This window comes from Penaeus monodon, chromosome 26, assembly GCF_015228065.2.
Source record: "Penaeus monodon isolate SGIC_2016 chromosome 26, NSTDA_Pmon_1, whole genome shotgun sequence".
In the NCBI taxonomy this organism is placed as follows: domain Eukaryota; kingdom Metazoa; phylum Arthropoda; class Malacostraca; order Decapoda; family Penaeidae; genus Penaeus; species Penaeus monodon.
In genome coordinates, this window is record NC_051411.1 from 33164325 (window position 1) to 33175384 (window position 11060).

Here is an 11060-nt window from a genome sequence, read left to right on the forward strand (position 1 = left end):
TCAGTCAGACTTAATATGCTATCCGTTTGGACCGAGGAAGTTATTGGTATAATGCATAATCTAAATTGAGCCAAGGATGGAAACAGAAATCGTACTTCTATTCTACAGAAGTAACTGGACTTAAGTAATTGGCATTATATAACACTGTCTTAGCATGATTTCCAGATTTAAATGGGTAGTAGGTCATTACACATATATATTACAAATATATACATGCGTTCACACGGACACACATATGTGTGTGGGTGTGGGTGTGTTCATACATATACGTACATATATGTACATAAATATATATATTTATATACATAGATATACATGAATATATACACATATACAAATATGTGTGCTCACGCGCGCGCGCGCGCGCGCGTGTGTGTGTGTGTGTGTGTGTGTGCGTGCGTGTGTGATGTGTATGTGTATATATGTATATATTTATTTATTTATTTATATGTGTGTGTGTGTGTGTGTGTGTGTGTGTGTGTGTGGGTGTGGTGTGTGTGTGTGTTGTGTGTGTGTGTGTGGTGTGTGGTGTGTGTGCGTGCGTGCTGCTGGGTGCGTGCGTGCGTGCGTGCGTGCGTGCGTGCGTGTGCGGCGTCGTGCTTTTGCGTGCGTGTCAGCACAAGCCATAACTGCAGACACGAACGGCATTGCCACAAATAAAGGGAAAAGTTCGCGGAAAGCGCCGCTCACTGCCAAAGTCCAGTCGATTCTTCTGATAAGGGGTAGGGGTGCTAAGGGCGCATAGCAACCCGCCTCCTTAACCACACCACCACGCACGCACGCACGCACGCACACACACACACACACACACACAACACACACACACACAACAACACACACACACCACACACACACCACACACACACACACACACGCCACGCACACGCACACGCCACGCACACGCACACGCACACACACACACACGAACACGCACACAGAGGTGTGTGATGTCAGATGAGTCATCTTACATCATGACTTGTATAATATGCTAAAAATACTTACAGACAGTAGCGCAAACACTGAATTAAAGGGTTACTCGCTCAACAAACATAACGAGCGCAAAAGTTTTGTTTATTTGTTTACATCGTGCATTATTTGGTATTATATTGGCAGTAAATTCCATTACTAACACTTGATTTTCATTATTTGTTTTTGAAGAATAAATTATAGCAATGTTATAAACAAGCTTCATTTTGAATTCTTAATACGTTTTTTTTTTTTCATGTTTTCTACGAAATGTTGTATTTTTAAATTTTTTTTTCATGTTATTTATTTTTCATGTTATGCACGTTTTCTACGAAATGACATTGTAGTTTCTTTTAGGCAGAATACCTCAGCTACTTGTCTTAGCCCTAAGACACACTTCTACATTAACTCCATTCTCAAATGAACATTGAAAATAGTGCTAATAAATCAGGCGCTGTCCACAAGTTATAAATCAGCCGAATATTTTGTTGCCTCTTTATCACTACTTCTGTATATAGTATACCTGCATCCTCTGCGATGTATCTGCTGATCCATCTATCTATCTAATTATATATCTATCTACTATCTATATTCTAATCTATTTATCTCCTTATACAGCTACCTATTTACATAGCTGTCATTCTATCTAGCTTCTTTGTCTATTTATCATTCTATCCATATACTTATCTATCTATCTATCCATCCATCTATCTATATATCTATCTACCTTTTCTGGATATCAGAATCTAAAACACGTGCACTTGCAAACGTTCAATGTCCATTCTTGTACTTTTTTGGTTCCATTTCTTGCTATAAAGGTACTTTGTTATTGTAGTTGTTATTGTTGTAATAATTATTTTTTTTTTTTTATTTATTATTATTTTTTTTTTTAAATTAAAAATTATTAAACTTAATTCCCATTTTTTTATTTGGGGTTATTTTTTTTTTAAAATATTTTTTGTATTGTTATTTTTATCTTTATCAATATTATTATTATTATTATTATTATTATTATATTATTTTTATTATATTTTTATTATTTTATCATTTCTTAGTACTTTGTCTTTTATCTTTGAATTGCAAAAATTATTAAAATTTATATTCTATATATTATTGGTCTTTTTTATTGTTTTTGTTATTTTATTTTATTACTTTTTAAAAGTAGTATAGTAGTATCTTTATTATAATTATTTTTAATATCTTATCATTACGATTTTTCTTTATTGTTTCTTTTGTTATTATTTTCATTACATTTTTTTTTATCATTTACTATTTTCGCTAGTATTTTTAAATGATAAAATTTATATTCATGCAATCAATTTATCACTACTGTTATTACTATTATTTAATATTACTTTTCATCATTACCCGTGTCAAAGACATTTTTTTAAAGAGGGGTATGACCTTTTATTTCACAGTGGTTTAATCATAATTTTAAAAGGCATGTTATGTAGGACAGAACAATAAAATCATTTGAAGCGAAGCTGAATATATGATTTCTGATATCTTTTTTAGTAGTATTTTTTTTACTGGTTTGGGGTGTGTTTGTGTGGTTTTTGTTTGGTGTGTGTGTGTTTGTGCGCGTGCAGCTTTTTGTCATCCTTTTTTTTTCCTTTTTTTTCAGCCAAAAGGTTAATGTTCTAGTGACTCCCAACCCCCCAGAGTTTCCCGGGATTGACAAAAATCTGGTTCCTTGACTTTTTTTTATACAGTTATATAGTTCTATTAGTGCATAAATAATATATATATATATATATATATATTTAATTTTAATATATATATATATAATATATATATAAAATAAAAAAAACCCCACCCCCACACACACACACACACACACACACACACACACAAAAAAAAAAAAAAAATTAATATAATATATAATTATATATATATAATTATAAATATATAATAATATATTATATATAATAGGAATTTTAAAATATATATATATTATAATAAAATAGAAATTATATGTAAAAATTTTTAAAAAATAGTAATAATAAAAATATAAAATATATATAATATAATAAAAATATAAAATAATTTTAAGAATATTTTAATAGTTAATAACAAATATACATATTATATATATAAAAGTTATAATATATTTATATATATAAAATATATACATATATATATAATATATAATATATATATATATATATAAAATTATATAAAAAATATATAATATATATATATATGTAATTATAAAATAACAATAAAATTTTTGATAAAACCCTTTTTGTTTCTGAATAGTTCCCTAGGATCAAAACAAACCCTTTTTTTGTAATAATATTGGTGAAAGAGGTCTTTGTAGAGAAAAAAAAAAAAAGAAATTAGGTCACTGCACATAGGTTTTCTTTAAGCGTTTGTTCGGCAGGGATCATCCAGTGCCAGAACTTTCTTGCTTGACACCATCAAAATTCTTTTTGAAGGTTGATGTTCCCAGTTTTCCCTCAACTCCCCTTTAATTGAAACCCCCAAAAAAGGAAAATGAATATTGGGAAAACATGTGAGAGCACCATAGAATATTATCTGGATAATCAGGTACATACTAGCAAATCTCAGTTGAACATACTGAATTTTAAATCATTACTTCTTGTCTTTTTATACACACTGAATTGTTGTAAACTATACATCCTTTGATATCTGAAAAAATACATTGACTTGTTTTTCTTTCCCTCATCATTACCCTACCCTCACACCTTTTTCTGTTCTTTTTTTCTTTTTCCCCCCCTCCTTTAAAAAGTCGCTGCCGTAATTTATGGGTGCGAAAACTAAAGGGGGACACAGCACTTGTAATTCCCCACACAAGTCCTCACGTTCAGGAGTCCCACAAATTTTATCTTTCTCTGTGCTTTTTCCACCAAAGGTTTTATTACAAACGCGTCAAAGATTCTTGTTGTGCCCGACCTGTTGGTTAAGTTTTTCTATAATATTTAGGAAAATATATGTGTTTTCTGTTATCATTTTTTTTTATTCAATTTACTAATATTTTACTTCTCTTCAGTGACAAGATACCATTTCCTCCAAAAATCAAATGCTGAGAAAGTTTTTAGGATACGTTTATGTTTTTGTAAAACATCACCATACTTTCTATAATAAAGTTTCCCTAAGAAAAAAAACATGATGCCCAATACTTCACGTCCAAAAAAAAAAGACTGCAGTTATCATTCATTAGATAAAAAAAAATTTTCCCCAAAACGCTTTTTATTCTGTTCGAAAATGAAGGAATTATATTTAATTTTAAATTAAGATACCTGCATTCCACTCATTTTTTTTCTTTTCTTTTTTTCTTTTTATGGGTTTTATTCCAAAATTTTGATCAGGATGCGGCTCTAATGCACTGACTACAAACTGACTAAACAGCCCCTTTAACACGACTTTGCTTTTCATGCCAGGGTAAAAAGATTTTTTTTTTAAAAGGAAAAAACCTTCACCATTTTTTAAAAACCTGAGCAAAGTAATAAGTTGGTTATTTTACTTTTTCTTTTTTAGCTATTTGCTCTCTTTTTAGAGCTCTTTTTGCATCTTTAATGATGACCCAAGATTTCTTTCGTCAAACTACCAAATCAAAAAATCTTTTTAAGGGTAATTCTCTTAATTTCTGTGTTCCATCTTGTTAATGATAATTTTGTGCACCCTTTCGCAAGATAAATAGAAAACCTTTTTCAGTTCTTATATCACATATTCTTAGTGTGATTAAAAAAAGTTTTTTTTACCAAAAAATACCTTTTATGCACTTCATCAAAATGATTTCTAAAGTGCCAGGGGGTTAATGCAAATCGCAAGTTTTTGGAGAAGAAGAGGTACTGGCTTTGCCGGATTCACAATGAGTCTAGGCTTTTTTCTATAAGGAGAAAAAAAATTTTAAAAAATTCATAAGAACAAAAGAAAAAAAATTTTTTTTTCAAAGTATATTGTTTATTCATGTAGATTTAATTTTAAAATCTTTTCCCCATAAAGTAAGTTTTTTTAAAATGGTTTCAAGATAACTTTTAACACACTATTCTGGTTAATTAGCTGTATTAAAATCATTTCAAATGGAAGTACCATTTAGTGTATAGTACCACAACCATAGAAAACAAAAAAAGTGCAAATCAAGAATGAAAAAATATTTTTTAAAAATATTTTATGAAAACTGAAACCTTTTGGAATAAGTGAGAAGCAGATTTTAATTTACATTTTGAAAAAAAAAAAAAAAAAATAACTTCTTTTGTCACTTTTCCCGCAATGTCTATAAGAAATAAAAAAATGGGGGGAAAAAGCTAAACCCCCAAGACACATTGAATCATTTTAATATTTCACATTTTTTAAAAAAAAAAAAAAAAAAAAAAAAAAAAAAAAATCCCCTACAGTAATCAAAGACACTCTTTGCTGTACATTTAACAAATTATCAAGAAGAAAAAGAAATTTTTTTTTCTTTCTTTTCTCTTCTTCCTTTAGCACTTCCTCTTCCAGAACCGTCCAGGGTAGATTTCTTTCTTGCCCGTAAAGGATGCACCCATCTCTCTTTTTTGTTTGGGAGGTTTTATGGGTTATGAGGCCCCCTTCTTCTAGGGCCACCATGAAGGATTTACTGAAGAAGAGGAAAAAATTTTTTTTTTAATAAGCTAACGTAGTTTTTTTTTTTATTTAAAAGTGGGGGAAGGGAAAAAGTTTAAAAGACTTTATCCACCCTATTATAAACAAACTGTTTCATAACAATTTTTAGTTTATTAAAAGCTAGGCCTTTGGGCTTTTACGTTTCCACATTTTAAAAAATTGAAAAAGAGTTGAATTTGGGCGAATCAAGAATTTTATGAAAATAATTTGCAGTGAATGAACCATGCACTTAGGCCAATAATAAAACTTAATTTTCACTAAAAAATGAAATAAATCAACTAATAAAAAACTTTAAAAAAACATTCAGAAAATAAAAAACCCATGAATAAAAAAAAATCATAAATTTAACACCTTCTCTGAGATCTACACGCCCGCAATTCTGTATGAAAATTCTGCAATACCAGACGCAGGGATCGCTGGCAATATCGGCCAAAATTCTGACACTTAAGTCTGCGTGGAGAAAAGGTGCTGCTTGAGGCCCACTCTTTTTTTGAGGCCGAGACCACGTCTTTTCCAGTGAAATGCTCAACACGAGCATTACATGGGGTGGTTTCACTTAGAAAAAAAATTGTTGAGGTGAGATGAAGAGGGAGGTTGGTGAATTTTCAAGAGCAGGTGAAAAATTACGAGTTACTCTTCACACTAAATGAATATAAAGTGTACAAAAATCAAGCAAATCTTTACAAGAATACATGTTTGCATGTGAGTGAATAAAATTATTTTAGTGTCTGAAGTTCTGTTATTCAAAACACTCAGTCACCATCCCTGTGCATGTCTTTAATGTAACATTTTAAGCATTAGCACCTGGTACATGCACTGCATTTGTCAATTTTGTTTAACGAGGATTTAATTTTTTAGCCAAGTTGATCTAACCTATCTGTCTATTCTTTAAATTTTCATTTAAGAAAAACAAGTCTTCATTTCTAAAACTACTTTTATCATTGTTCAGACTAGGTCTTAAAACTATCAGTCTATTATTAATTAATGTACACTGCTCAGTTGATATCCATGTCCATTTTTGTTTCAGTTTTTGTGCAACATCTATAACTTTTTTCTTTCTTTTTTTTTGCCTTTTTTGAGCTGTTTTCTCTCCCCCTCCCCTTTTTTTCTTAACTGCCTACTGGCAATTGTTCAAATTCCTTATGGCCAGTCTGTCTCTATCATTATTAATGTTATTATCATTATAAACTTTAGTATCCTAACTTTTTTTTTTCAAGTGCCCTGAAAAACATTATTAACATTATTAACCACAAAAACAATAATAAAGAACAAAAACTCACTATTCACTAAAAGGGGTTAAGAGGTCAGATTGGGTAGTCTAGCAACAGTTCCCAAATAAGCAAGCTACATGACCATGGGCAGGGTACATACAAGTACCTTTCTGACACTCGCACTCTATGGTTACATTTGTGGAAGAAATTGGAAGAAAACATCAAATCTTTCACAAGCAACTGGTAAGGTTAAATTTTCTTTAGGGCTTCTATATAGCTTGCATTTGCATTCTAAAAAGATGTTTCTGGTGTGGAAGAATATGACGTTTAAGCATGAAAATTTTCACAAATGAAAACAGATGCACTCTTTTAGAGAATAAACATAAAATACATACTCCATCTCTATTTCCCTGTTGATATGCAATACCAAACTCCTACTCCTAAATCTATACAGGAGTACTCTGAGTTGGACACGTTTCTTCTGGCTTTTAGCAAATAGTATAAGAACTGATACTGAGCATCAGTCAATGCATAGTTCTATAAATGCCTATTGATTCTGACCATGTAAAATAAAGGATAGCCACAGCAATTCATTTGCACCAAATGCATACTTCTATTTAAAAACAACACCCAAACTTCTTTTTTAGCAATATAATGATTACCTAGTTTAGACATAATGCATACAATTTCATAAACATTTAAATGCAAGTACAATAGGGAAAAAAAATCCAATAAAAAAGTGAGAGAGCAAGAGAAAAAATAGGCTTCTTTTTACACTATTTGCATAACAAAAACAAAATAAAGAAAAACTCACTTGTACCAATAATTACAATCTGGAGTGTCCAGGCCCCAGCCTTGGGGTTTCCTCGCCAACCTCAGCATCTCCATATTTCGAGGATTTCTGTTAACACATTGTGGGTTTACGAGGTCATTCTCACTCAGTGCATCGCTGTGTGCATATCTTGGCCTCAAGATTCCTGAAAATAACAGAAATGCACTGAGAGGTCTTCTTACAATGCTTGTATGTCAGTTTTTTACTTTTGGATTACATCTGAAAATAATATACATGTTGATAATACAAAATAGAACTGTTCTTAAATGTTGTCAATTTTTTTCTTTTTTCTTTTTACCAAAGTATCATAAATTAACTTTTTAAAAAATCTGTGATGAAATTTTAAGTATTGCAAAAAAAAAAAAATACTGATTATTTCCATTTACTAAATATATTCTTGGCCTAAGTTCATACTACAAGATTCTCTGACAGGTAATTGTGTTATTTAAAGGCCAAATTTTAAAAATTGGTTATGGAAATAGAATAATTCAGTACATTTCTAATCAAAACATTGGTAAATGATTATATTTCAGGATATCTGCACTGGCTCAAAATAGAACATTCCTTGTATAATTATATTGACTATAATGATTGTAGGGTCAATCTGCAAAAAGCAGCAGCTGCAGACTCTACATGTTACGGTAAAGACATGGCTGGGAGTAGTATCCTGTTTGATGAAACATTGACAGAGTATACATTGTGAAGGTTTGTTGGCCTTTACCTGACCACCAATAGATATGATGTCAGTAGCTGACAATGGTATCTTTTAAGCATTTTGGAATCAAGCCATCACCCTGGCTCCCATACACCAGCAAAGGCCAACAAAACCTCCACCACATGTTGGTAAAATAAATCTCAAGACTGATTTCCCATTAGTAAACAATCAAAAAATTTGTGAATTTAAAAGAGAAAAAAAAACAACTGCCACAAATAACACACAAAACATCAGGTCTGTTTAGAAAAAAACAATCTACAAAGAGTAAAGAAAAGGCCACAATCACATTAAAAAGGCCATCTGCTAAGTTCTCAAAAGAGATCAAGATGAAAAAATAAACTTGATATTGTTCTAAAAAAACCCCAACCACTTTGAAATTTTTCGTGGTAGTAACAACAAAAAATTTTGCATCCACAAAGAGAAACTTAATTGCAATTTTTTTTAATCGAGTCTGAGCATCATGTCAAAACAGTTGCATTATTTAGAGATATTAAATGTAGTCCTACAACTGGAAAACTGTGGGATAGATTTTTCAAAAACGGGTTTAAATAATAGATTTATAGCTACTGGCCAGTAGATTTTTTAGCATCGGGTATTGTCGGGTGGTACCAGGCACCACCAAGGAGGTACCACGCAGCAATAGTGTAACTTGATGTTCATTGTTCATAAATTAAATCAGAAAAAGACCTTATACTGGGATATCAGGTCCCACAATGACGCCACCCAAAGCAGCTTTTTACAACTATGTTCTGAGTAGAAAATTCACATAAAAAAATTTTTTTAAAATAATATTCAATTAATATATGCTACTGACTATGTATCTTGTTTCTATATGACTGCAGAAAAAAATATTAATATAAGCGAGCTTTTCAAATATAAAAATAAAATGCAAGTCTACAACTTCCAAATAAACATTTTAAATACATATTTTCTCATGTATTGCTCTTTCAATTATAGTATAATAAATTAATGCACATGATGATTTCAAATCTCTTTCATTAAAAAATGAAGTGGGAAGTGGAAGTACAAAAAGAGATAAAGATGACACTGAAATTCCACTTTTTCATACATAAGTGTGGCTGTAATAAAAATAAAAAATAAAATAAGATATAGTTTCAGTTTCACAAAACCTGATTGTATAAGGAAAACCTATTTGTGTAATGGTTTAGAACAACAAAAAATAAAACATTTTCATCCAAAAATTAAATGACATTTTCACAAAGAAAGTGAAATTTTACTGATAGATACATGAAATAATCTGTCCAGGGAAAAATAGATGTCAGAAATAAAGAAAATAGTCATGACAAATGCCACACAGAAAGTAACTCCATGGGGGGACAGTCTAGGAACAGACCCCCTAAGACCAAAATACAGTGTCTTAGGCATGAAGACAAAAAAAGGATCATACACAGAGCAGTGAAAAAATGAAACAAGATTATCAACTGTAAGATTGGATGGCTATGTGAAGTTTTGTTTCAGTTTTCACACAGCCAAGGTAAAAGGGGAAACTTTGCTTGTAATGGATATGACAACAGAAAATGAGACAATTTTCATCTATGGTATTTCCTTCACAATAATGAAAAAGTTTGCAATATTTTATGCTTTAGCATTCATTTATAGGAAAATGAAATGACACTATCATGAAGAAATGGAAAACCACCCCTTACTGATATTAAATTAATATCCACAGATAAGAAATAAAAATTAGAAGTGAAGAAAATAGACTACGACTATGAGTATGTCTACAGTGATCAGTTGGGTCCAAAGACAGAGCCTCTGATATGAAAATAAAGCAATGGTGTGGGGATCTTTTGGGGAAAATTTTTTTTTATACAGTGATGTTTGTGGATTTCCAGGAGTCGAGGGGGCAACAGACAAATACTCTCAGAGGGATGCAGTCACCATATACAATTGCCAATACTTCCCCATATATAATTTAGAAAGTAACAAGAGATTCATGTGCATCACAATGGAATAACTAAAACAGAGTGAGGAGGCTAATGCTACTTTTGGGAAATCCTAGCCCAAAGGTTAGAGAAAATAGCATCCAAGAAAGTTGTCCACTCGTCATCTTTCCTCCTTCGCAAACCAGGTGAGCATGGCCCAATATGACATCACAATAGCATTTGTATGTAAAAAAATGAAAGTTTCTGGGCAATGATAGGTAATTCTATAGCCGTTTATTTTCGCGTTTGTCAGTTTCAGACACCGGTATGGTAAAATAGTGAACGTTACTTTCGAGCAGTTGCACGTTGTCCTGCTGGTCCTGGCATGTGTCTGAACGAGCAAGACAGGGAGTCCCCCAAAATGACCATCCTCCATAATTGTTGCCTTGTTTTTAAAAAGTTCAAACATAAAACGTATTTTACTGTAATCTATTGCAGAACATTACCGGCGTATACCAATAGTAAGCATTAAACTGAATACTTTTAATAAAAGTAATACTTCTTTATAACCATAAAAACATAATATGAAATGAATAGATTTCCTTCACAACACAACCACAACCATATTTACCCAATCTAAGGCCAGAAAATGCCCGTAAAATAGGAGTAGAAGTTGCATTGTTTTCCCTTCCACGTTTGTTTACAACAATATTTGCGTTCGGTAAAATCAAACGTAAAAACTTTGCGTTCGTATTACGCAATAATTAGGATGTTTGAATTGAAAGAAACAAAATATATTTTAATGTGGAGGGAAAAAGGAGGAGAAAATATCGAATCGCAAA